Source organism: Heterocephalus glaber, unplaced genomic scaffold (assembly GCF_053883595.1).
Source record: "Heterocephalus glaber isolate CG9 unplaced genomic scaffold, H.glaber_assembly_v1.0 deba00001724, whole genome shotgun sequence".
NCBI lineage: Eukaryota > Metazoa > Chordata > Mammalia > Rodentia > Bathyergidae > Heterocephalus > Heterocephalus glaber.
This window is the reverse complement of record NW_028258435.1, coordinates 6,774,826-6,786,236: the sequence shown is the minus strand read 5'-3', so window position 1 is coordinate 6,786,236 and position 11,411 is coordinate 6,774,826. Positions and strand designations below refer to the sequence as shown.

Sequence of the window (11,411 nt, the reverse complement as noted above, 5' to 3'; positions counted from 1 at the left end):
TTTTTAAAAATGATGTTTCCACCTCTGTGCTGTGTAGCTAGCTGCAGGGGGAAAAATCCACAAAGTAGAACTGCCCTTCTTCTCAAGTCATTTGCTAAAGGGAAATCACAGTCATGCTAAGGAGGAGGAAAAAGAAAAGCCTACAGACTTTTACTCAGTTAAGACTCTCGGCTTAAAAAATAAGCAAAAGTGATCAAATAGCCACATTAAAGGAATCAGTATTAGCAAACCCTTCTTTCCCAGGATGGAGACCAGTTGAGACTATTGAAAAGGAACATTCCAAGGTTTTGAGAAGCTGTCTAAAGCGCTGCTGTCCCGAGAAAGTTCGAGAGAAGAGTCCTCGCAGTGAATTGCTCCATTCACAGACTCTTGAAGTTGGCAGTTCAATGACAAAAGCCCAGGAACTCTGGTATGATTATAATCTTGATGAGTGTCAGACAGCGAGGAAGGACAGAAAAATGAATACGGACAGAAACAGAACCATTTCCGCTTTGTTTAAAATCCTACAATTGCTTCTCTTTCTCCTCTTTCTCCATTCTCCTCCTTCTACACTGTGCACTTTTCATTAGCTTTGATCAAATTTTAGCAAAATGTTAGGCTTTGACATTACCAGGACACAAAGGAAATAGTGTATGTCCATATCAGTTTAGTCCCTCAGAAGGACCACTGCTTGCTTTGAAATTGTTCAAGGTTATCTTACAACATTCACAATACTCACATATACCCGGGGTTTTTTTTTAATTCATTCATTTTGATTCAGATACTATGTATTTGCACAATTGCTATAATCAAGTCTAATTATATAATTAGCATAACATATGTGATCATGTAATTAGAATGTGCAATTATAATGTGCAATTACATAATTACAATGTATAATGGCATCGGGGTGTAAATATCCTTCTGAAATGTCAAGAAGAAATATCCTCTGTTTGCTCAAGAGGTAGTTTTAAAGTTCAGCTTCACTTTTTTTTAAAGAGTGGAAATTCAAATATTATTCGAATCAACCACCTTCATGATGTTTGGGAAGTAAAAGTTTTATTTTCTCTTTTTTCATAGCTGTTTTAACTGAAGTACATGTGAGAAATTCCACAGTGTATCAAAATTAACTTATTTTCCAACATTATTTGAAGTGGGGAAAAATAGTATTAAAAATCCTGGCCAAATGAAAGAGTCCCAAAAACATACATATCTCACATAGCAAATGTATATCTAAAAATGTAGTATTTTCTTTAATGGTCTGTCCTGTAAGCTCCACACACTAGACATGATTGCCTGAATGCTTCCCAATCGGTTCTAATCCGGAAATACTCAAAATCAATTGCATTCCATTTTTTTACCCACAACTGCTCTTCCTCCTGTGTTACTACCTTGGGGTCCTTGGACTTCAGCATGAATGAGAATCCCCTGCAGGGCTTATTAATGCAGATTTCTGGACCCCATCCCTGGATTTCTGATGAGGTAACCCAGGGGTAGCCAGAGAATTTGTATCTGTAACAGGCTTCCAGGCTAGGAGAAAGGTCATCATGTGGACCCTGAGTTTGCCAAGCTAGAAACCCAAGCTCAATCTTACCTCTTTGTCTCGCATGTTCCCCACATCTTTATGCACTTGGTCCCTGATTCCTGTGGACTCTGCTCCAGGAACCGGCCCTCTCCCCCACCAGCCCTGGCTTACCTGAGTGCCCCTCTACCTGCATAGAAAGCTCCACACCCTCTTCTCACTTCTTCCCTGGCCCAAACCTGCAGCACTAGCAGTCTGTACCTATGGCATCCTCTCCTCAAAGACTGCTGTAACCCTGCAACACTGCCGAGGCCCCCCGCCAGGAGCCAGCTTCCTTTCCAGGCCATGCCCAGCACCCGCTGTGTTCTGCTCCCATCATGTAGGTTGGAGACACAGCAGGGCCTGACCACTCCCTAGAAATTAAGAATCTTATAGGTCAGGACCCCGCTATGGGTGCAGAACAAGGAAAACGTCACAGTCAAAAAGCAAATACTGAGAGAGACAACTACAAGCCAGGCATAATCCCAGCACTCTGGGAGACTGAGTCAGGGGGAGCATAAATTTGAGCCCAGACTGGATAACTTAGTGATTCAGCGAAATCTGGTGTTAAAACAAAAAACCAAAAGGTCTGGGGATGTAGCTCAGTGTGAAGGAAGGAAGGAAGGAAGGAAGGAAGGAAGGAAGGAAGGAAGGAAGGAAGACCACAAATATCAAAAATTGGGAAGCCAATTTATTTCAAGGAAAACATAAAGAGAATACACCTCGTTGGCAGTGGTTCTGTGCCATGATCAGCCGCCCCTAAATATCCAGTGAAGCCACGGCCATTCCAGCCCCAGGCAGGGAGACTCACAGAGGATGGTGGACGAAGAGGAAAAGGAAAGGGCACTTCCGGAAGAGTGGGCTACACCATCAAACCAGGTTCCCCAGCCAGGGTGCTGGTTGGAATGCTCTATGCAGCTGTGTGAGCCTCGGTGGTCTGTGCACTTAGTGTCTTTCAAGAGCTCACTCCTGTTTCTAAAACTCCATTCATCCATTCATCCACTCCTCCACTCTTTCATCCTCTCAACAATCCATTTGGGGACAGATCTTTACAAAATGTGGAGGACACAAAAATTGCAAATGTTAACCTTGTCCTTAACAACTCTACAATCTATGTTCTCCAACTCTACCAGGTAGTATGTTGAGCAAATCTACAACAAAATGCTTTATTACAATTTAATAATTCTCTTATAAACATAGTAACAATACTTAATGTCATTCTGTGCCATGAAGTGACTCAAAGGTGGTGTTCTTAAAATTGTTTTCCACATACCCTTGGCTCACAAGTACTTCTGAGAAAGGAGGACAGCAGGAAGGCTACAGGCTCTGCCCACATCAGCCACATTATTGCTTAATGCATAGACTTTTTCAGCACTAGAGATGGAACAGAGACCTTTGTACTGAGCTATATCCTCAGCCCTTTTTTATTTTTGTTTTTATTTATTTTTGAGACAGGATCTCACTAAGGCATTAAGTTGCCCAGTTTGGGCTCATATTTGCAATCCTCCTGCCTCAGCCTCCCAGTGTTAGGATTACAGGAGTGCACCACAACACCTGGCCCATATACGGTTTTTTATGACGTGCTTTTGAAATTCTTGGAGCAGGGGAGAAAGAAAAGTTTGGATGGGTCCTAAAGTAAGGGGAAAATATTCTAGGAAACAATTTTAGGGCTGCATGTGCTGAAAGTGCATGTTTTGAATTGCTCCCTTATATAACTCTGGGGAGAGCGGAGGAGGGGCTTCAATGGCTTCATGCCACCAGAATTAATCATCACCTGGCAGCTTCCCAAATTACGATGTAAAAACAGTTGCTACTTTTATCAGTTCACACTCGTCCAAAAGAAAATGCCCCATTCTCTGTATTAGCTAAATGTTGGCATACACATTCCATGACTGAAGTGTTCATCATCTTGTCATTTTTATGTGCCTAGGTGAATACAGCAATCCCAGATATTTAACGATAACCAACCAAATATCTGACCTCTCTACACAACTTCCCTGGAAAAAAATAGTGTTTTCAAATTTAAAAAAACAGAAATAGAGGCGAGGCGGTCCGGGAGAGCAGGTGGCAACAGAGTCTCCGGGACACACGCAGGTCAGTCGCTCCCTGGCTCTCTCGGGTGTCGCCCGCTGCTTCTGCGCGGCTGTGCAGAGAGAGAGTTTGTGGGAGTCCTCGGAGGCGCTGCAGGCTCCACGGACTGACCGCAGTCCTCCCTGCTACATCGCTGCCCCTCTCTGCCGCCTCTAGGCACTTTTCTTTGGACTAATTCCCTCCCGCTTCTTCCTGCTCCCCATCGAAGCTCTACGGATGAGTTTTTCCATCTCTTCAGAGATAAACCAGATTATGATGCATCCTTATCACAGAAGAAATTCATGTCTATAGCTTTTAAGGACTTGATTACATCCTTTTCAAGCCTGAGTTTTGGAACCAACATTAAAGCTTAAGATACATCTACCTTCACTTCAGCCAGCTATCTTCATACTTGGACGAAGCGCTTCATTTCAATATACCATTGCCTTGGATTATTTGAATCCCCAGTAATACGTTTCTCACCACTATAGTAAGCCAAATATATAAGGAAAATGATTCCCAATGGATATTTGATGTTTGAAGATGAAAATGTTATTGAGTCTTCTGTCACCAAATTAAATGCCCTGAGGAAAAGTGGCCAGTTCTGTGATGTTGGACTTCAGGTCTGTGGCCATGAGATGTTCGCACACAGAGCAGTACTGGCTTGCTGCAGTCACTATTTATTTGAAATCTTTAATAACGATAGTGATCCTCATGGAGTTTCTCGTGTTAAATTTTATCTCAATCCAGAAGCTGAAGTCTTACTGAATTATGCTTATACTGCTCAGTTGAAAGGAATAAGTGAGAGATGTTTATTCTGCAGCCAAAAAGCTGAAGATGGACTGAGTCAAGCAGGTTTGTGGTGATTATTTACTATCTAGAATGGATGTTAGCAGCTGCATCTCTTACTGAAATTTTGCAAATTGTATGGGAGACTCCTGTTTGTTGAATAAGGTTGATGCTTATATTCAGGAACATCTGATACAAATTTCAGAACAGGAAGAATTTCTTAAGCTTCCACGACTAAAGTTGGAGGTAATGCGTGAAGACAATGTTTGCTTGCCCAGCAATGGCAAAGTGTATACAAAGGTAATCAACTGGGTGCAGCATAGCATCTGGGAGAATGGAGACAGTCTGGAAGAGCTGATGGAAGAGGTTCAAACCTTGTACTATTCAGCTGATCACAAGCTGCTTGATGGGAACCTACTAGATGGACAGGCTGAGGTGTTTAGCAGTGATGATGACCACATTCAGTTTGTGCAGAAAAAGCCACCACATGAAAATGGCCATAAGCAGATAAGTAGCAGTTCCACTGGATGTCTCTCTTCTTCAAATGCTACAATACAAAGCCCTAAGAATGAGTGGAAACTCATTGCTTCAGCAAAAACTTCAAAAAACACTTACTTGTGCCTGGCTGTGCTGGATGCTATACTCTGTGTAATTTTCCTTTGTGGGTGAAACAGTCCACAGAGCTCACCAACAAGCACTCCAAAACTAATCAAGAGTTTAAGCTTTGAGATGCAAGCAGATAAGCTAATAGAAAAGCCCATGTCTCCTATGCAGTATGCACAATCTGGTCTGGGGACAGCAGAGATGAATGGCAAGCTCATAGCTGCAGGTGGCTATAACCGAGAAGAATGTCTTCGAACAGTTGAATGTTATGATCCACATACAGACCATTGGTCCTTTCTTGCTCCCGTGAGAACACCAAGGGCCCGATTTCAAATGGCTGTACTCATGGGCCAGCTCTATGTGGTAGGTGGATCCAACGGCCACTTCGATGACTTGAGTTGTGGAGAGATGTATGATCCAAACATTGATGACTGAATTCCTGTTCCAGAGTTGAGAAGATCCCACATGGGAGTTTCTTAGACTGATTCTTGACCTCTCAATGAAAGTATTGGAACAGGATGGGAAGTATTTTACACAAGGGAGCTGTGTCAATTTGACAGCAGCCCTGTCACTCTATGAAGAACAGCTTGTGCACCTGTATTGTCCTGTGGAATTCTCGAAGGAGACTGTCTGTGTCCCTTCATACTTGGAATTGTGGGTATTTTACAATGTTTGGAAGAAAGCTAAACCCTGAAGATGGATATCCCAATGAGATGTGCTGCAGACAGCCTTCCTGACCTCCATACGCTGTACATGCCATCAAAATGAGTCAGGCAATTGATTGTGACTTCCTTAAAGTTTCCTCTTTTTAATTATTATTTTTAATTTAAAAAGGCAAATGGAAAATGTATATTTTGATGAGCTAGGGTGTTATTTTTTTGAAAGTCAGCTGAAGGGCAATTAGTACAGTAAAGACTGCTAAATGCACTGACCCCCTAGAATGTGATTTTTGTTACTTTTTATTTCTGTGTGAGTTTTTTGTTTTGTTTTGTTTTGATTGTGGTGGAACTTAAATTCAGACCTTTGGAGGAATGAGCATCGTTTTTGTTTCAGAGGGAAGTTCTTGAGGGTTTTTTAAAAATTGACTTAGATTTTAAAATTTGGTGCTTTTAATAAAGAGGTGAAAATGAATAGCAATGCTTCAATTAAAGGTACAAAAGAGATTTAAAAAAAAAGAACCAACTCTTGGCTTCATTGATTTTTTGTATCATTCTCTTAGTCTCCATTGCATTGATTTCTCCTCTGATCTTTATAATTTCCTCCCTTGTATGAGCTTTGGGTTTGTCATGCTCTTCTTTTTCTAGAAGCTTGAGGTTCAGCATCAGGTTGTTTAATTGGGCTCGCTCTGTTTTCCTAATATGTGTATTTACTGCTATGAATTTCCCTTGTAAGACTGCTTTCCTTGTGTCCCATAGATTCCGATATGTTGTACTGTCATTGTCATTTAATTGAAGGAACTGTCTGATTTCTTCTTTAATTTCCACTGTGACCCATTGGTTATTCAGAAGTGTGTTGTTCAATTTCCATGTGTTTATGAAATTTTTGGGGTTTCTTTTGCTATTGATCTCCAATTTCATCACACTATGGTCTGATAATATACAGGGGATAACTTCAATTCCTTTGCACTTACCTAAATATGTTCTATGAGCGAGTATGTGGTCTATTTTGGAGAATGACCCATGTGCAGCTGAAAAGAATGTGTATTCTGATTTTGTGTGGTGGAACACTCTGTAAACATCTGTTAAGTTCATTTGTTCAAGAGTTTGATGTTTTGAGTTCTAGTATTTTGTTTCTTGTCTTTTGTCTAGTTGATCTATCTGTGACAGTGGGTATTGAGGTCCCCCAGTACTACTGTATTAGTGCTTATAGGATTTTTCATGTCCATTAGTATTTGTTTTATATAGTTTGGCACACTAGTGTTTGGTGCATATATATTAATGATTGTCGTCTCTTCTTCTTGGATTCTTCCCTTTACAAGGATGTAGTGTCCTTCTTTGTCTCTCTTAATCAGTGTTGGTTTGAAATCCACTTGATCTACAAAGAGGATAGCTACTCTGGCTTTGTGTGTTGCTGTTGCATACAGTATTGTTTCCACCCTTTAACTTTCAGTCTATGAGTTTCCTTTTGAATTAAGTGTGTTTCTTATATGCAGCATATTGTTGGATCTTGTTTCTTGACCCATTCTGCCAGTCTATTTCTTTTGATTGGTGAATTGAGACCATTAACATTGATGTTTATAACTGATACATATTGACTTATCATTGTCATGACTTTTTCTTTTTGTTGGATTCTCCTCCTTTGCTTTTAAGTTCTTGTCACACCCAGTGGATTCATTCTGCTGGGCTTTCTGGGCTTGTGATCCTTGTTTTCTTTTCCTAGGATTTTGTCTAAAATTTTTTGGAGTGCTGGCTTGGTATTCATGAAGTTCCTAAGGTGCTCTTTGTCATGAAAGTATCTTATTCTCCATCAATTTTGAAACATACTTTTGCAGGGTACATCAATCTGGTTTGGAGGCTGTTTTCCATTAGGGCTTGCAATACTTCACTCCAAGGTCTTCTTGCCTTAAGGGTTTGGGTTGAGAAGTCTGCTGTGATTCTGATGGGCTTTCCTTTGTATGTGATTTGTTTCTTTTCTCTGCTTGTAGAACTTTGTTTTTCTGTTAGTTTCTGGAATCTTAACAATCATATGCCCATGTGTACACTTTTTTTGATCCAGACTAGTTGAAATCCTATATGCCTCACTTTTCTGTATGTCCAGTTCTTTTCCCCTGCTTGGGAAGTTTTCTGCCATCACTTCTATGAACAGTTTTTTTATGTCATCTGCACTCTCTCCTGTTTCTTTATTGACTCCGATCAGTCTTGTTATTCTTCTTTGCATCATCTAGCAGCTGCTGGATTGATTTCTCGTGGTCCCTTACAATTTTAAAGAAATTTTTCTTTTCCTGGTCACTAATTGCAATCTTATCTTCTGTATCTGAAATTCTGTCCTCACATTGGCTCATTCTGCTGTGTAGACTTTCAATGGAGTTTTTAGTCTCCTGGAAATCTGCATTCATTTTATGGATTCCATTTGTTTCCTATGTTGGGATTCCATCATGTTCCTCAGCTCGTCTATTTTTTTATCTGTGTCTTCTCTAGATTTAATAATCATGTCTTGCACTATGGGAACAATCTCTGCTGTTATGTGGGAAATTATTTCTGATTTCAATTTTTCCAGATCCTGTTTTGTTGCTAGTTCAGTGAGTCTAGGTGGTTGGGTATCAGAGTGTTCCATCTTGTTTCCCTTTGAGGTTGCTGTATGTGATCTGGAAGTCTGGTTCTGAGGCCTGTTTATGTGTCTTCTCATTTTGACTATGCGGGGTGGGGTGCTGCTGGTGCCTGAATGGCTCACCTCCTCTATGTTGGAAGCAGTGGTAGGTTGGCCGGGAAGCCTCCTAGTCTACACTGGGAGCTGTGCCACGTTGACCTGGAAGCCTCCTCTGTGCTGTGAGCTGTAGCACGTCCACCCAGAAGCCTCCTCTGTGCTGGGAGTGGAGGTAGGTTGGCCCAGAAGCCTCCTACCCTGCACTGGGAGCTGTGGCACGTTGACCCAGAAGCCTTCTCTGCACTGTGATTGGAGTAGCTGCTCTCAATGGAAAACTGTTTGTAGGTGGTGGCTTTGATGGCTGTCATGCTATGCTATCAGTTATGTGGAAATGTATGATCCAACTAGAAATGAATGGAGGAGTATGGGAAATATGACCTCACCAAGGAGCAATGCTGGGATTGCAACTGTGGGGAACACCATTTATGCAGTGGGAGGATTTGATGGTAATGAATTTCTGAATACTATGGAAGTCTATAACCTAGAGTCCAATGAGTGGAGCCCATATACAAAGATTTTCCAGTTTTAACAAATTTAAGACCCTCTCAAACTAACAGGCTTAGTGATGTAATTGTGTTTAGTAGAGATACACTTGTGAATAAGGAGGGTGAGTAGGTATAGATGTTGCTAAAAGCAACATGGAACTTTTGCATATTGCATATTATTAAACATGCTGTACATACGTTTTGTGTTTGGAAAAGAATGCAAAGATGAAGGTCTGTTTTGAGTATTTTAAAAATTTTTTTGGTTATTTTACTTTTTGGAAGTTGATATTGTTAAAGAATAACCCGAGAATTGATTGGGCATATCATTTCAAGAAGTCTCCTCTCCTCTGCATTTGTTTTGCCAGTTTGCACATTAAATAGCTCTTCCCTCAGATGTCTGTTATGGGGCAAGAGGGGTAGGGTTTAAAAATATAGGCAGTTGGGTTTTTAAGGGCACCTTTTCAATAATGGAACACTCTGTAACAAAAGATACTTATTTAAATAAATGACAATGACTATTTTTGTTTTTATTAAAAGAAAGCTGACATGCCTACCAATATTTAATCTTTTATTAATGCATTTTTATAATTTTTTATCTTCTCAGCAGAGTGCTTTACCTGTTGAAGTAAAATATGGCAGATTCAAATTATTGAAACAGACTGGCAGTCTTAAAGGATGCAGAGTGGGGTATTTCCTTGAAAAGTTCAGAATGCAAACTTAGCATTTGCCTCAGCTGCATTTTTATTTATTATTTTCTTGAGAATCCAATACAAATGTTTATTTGAATGGGGTTGCTGAACAATAACATAGTGATAAATTTTGGTATTTGAAACACTGGTTTGAAAACATTTTGACTTGAGGGTATAGTTTATTTAGCAAGACATTTAATATATACCAGTAAATAACAGTGAATTATTTTATTTTCTAAGTAGTTCCTGTTTTTATTTATCATTATAAAACAGTTCTAAATGGAAGCTCTCTATTGAGAAAATTACTTAAATTGTATTGGGTTTTTGAATGCAGCCTTTATCAGAATTATGTTTTTGTTCAGTTTTTCTATTCATATGGATAAATACTGGTTGGGATGCCTTGCTATCTCATGTGTAGTGCTACACACCTAACTTATGGTGCTAAAATTAGCACATCCTAATGCTTGCTGCAGATGCAAACACATCAAAGATACTTTGCAGGAAATCTTTGCACCATGGAATTAATATTTAAATGTCATTTGTGTATTCATTCATTACTAAAGTTTTTGAGAAAAAAGTTTTTTGCATTAAGAATTACCTTAAGGGGCCAGAGATTTAGTTCAGTGGCACCATGCCTGCCCCATAAGTGTAAGGTTGTGAGTTTGATCCCCAGTACAAAAATATATATATATATTTGTGGGAATACTCACCTAGCACCTTGCATCTGAAATTAAAATATGGAGAAGTATTTTTTTCACTGATGAAGCACATAGGAACCTAATGAGCCAGCTGGGATGAGATGACCATTCAGTAGTTAACTTGGGTTAGGAAAAAATTAGGCATTTTCTTCAAATACTTCAGTACTCAGGTACCTTGCCACCTTATTTCTCTCAAAGGACCACCAAAAGCGGAAATCTGTTAACCTGGTTAAAGTGTAATTCCTGACTGATCGTAGGTTAGCAGATTTGAATTTGCCTAATGTAATGACTGTTCTTTACATGGATCTGTGTATGTTCTATTCAAGGAAATAAAGTTTTAGTTGAGGATGCAGCACAAAAAAAAAATAGAAATAGAACTCAAAGCAGCACTTTTATGTTTTGTTTGTTTGTTTGTTTTACTTTGTGGTACTGGGAATCAAACCCAGGGCCTTCTCACTGAGCTACATTCCCAGCTCTTTTTTATTTATTATCTGGTCATAGGGTCTTACTAGGCTAGGCTGGGCTGGGACTTGCAATCCTCCTGCCTCAGCCTGGCAGAGTGCAGGGATGACAGACATGTGCTACCACCCCAGGTTCATTTTTTCCCCTAAGTGGTCTTCCTGTTGAGAATTAGATATTGTATTGAAGAGCTTTGCTTATTGTTATAGTTTGTCTAGATGTCCTCCCAAAGCCTCATGAGGTCATAGGTCTTTTTCAAAGGTGGCAGGATCTAGCGTGTGTGATGCTGGGATTGAGGATGGGTGATTACTAAATCAGTCCACTGATTGGCGTGGCACCACCCTAATCCAGTAGCCTGGATACGATATAAGGGACAGAAAGAGGCTTGTCTTCTTTCTTGTTGCTTTGCTTCCTTTGGTCCAACATGAACTGTTGCCCCTCTGCCATGCCACCCTGCCTTGGAGCCAACTGATTACAGACTGAAACCTCTACAAACTGTGAGTTAAATAAACCTTTCCCTCTTTAACCCTGGGTGTCAGGTATTTTGTTCCAGCAACAAGAGAAAAGTAACTTAGGCAGTGATATAAATTTTAAGAGATTCTCATTCTCCCAAAATCACACTGCAAGAGAAATTCATGAGGGTGCAGTAGATTTGCGAGTTGTTAATGGTCCTAAATTACCCATGCAGATTTTAAACCAAGGAAAACATCTGGAG

At 40.1% G+C, this 11,411-nt stretch overlaps 1 pseudogene; it reads left to right on the top strand.

Moving 5' to 3' along the window:
• Positions 1–4,595: 4,595 nt before the first annotated feature.
• LOC101706017 (influenza virus NS1A-binding protein pseudogene) lies at positions 4,596–5,482 on the top strand (annotated as a pseudogene).
• The last annotated feature ends 5,929 nt before the right edge of the window (positions 5,483–11,411 follow it).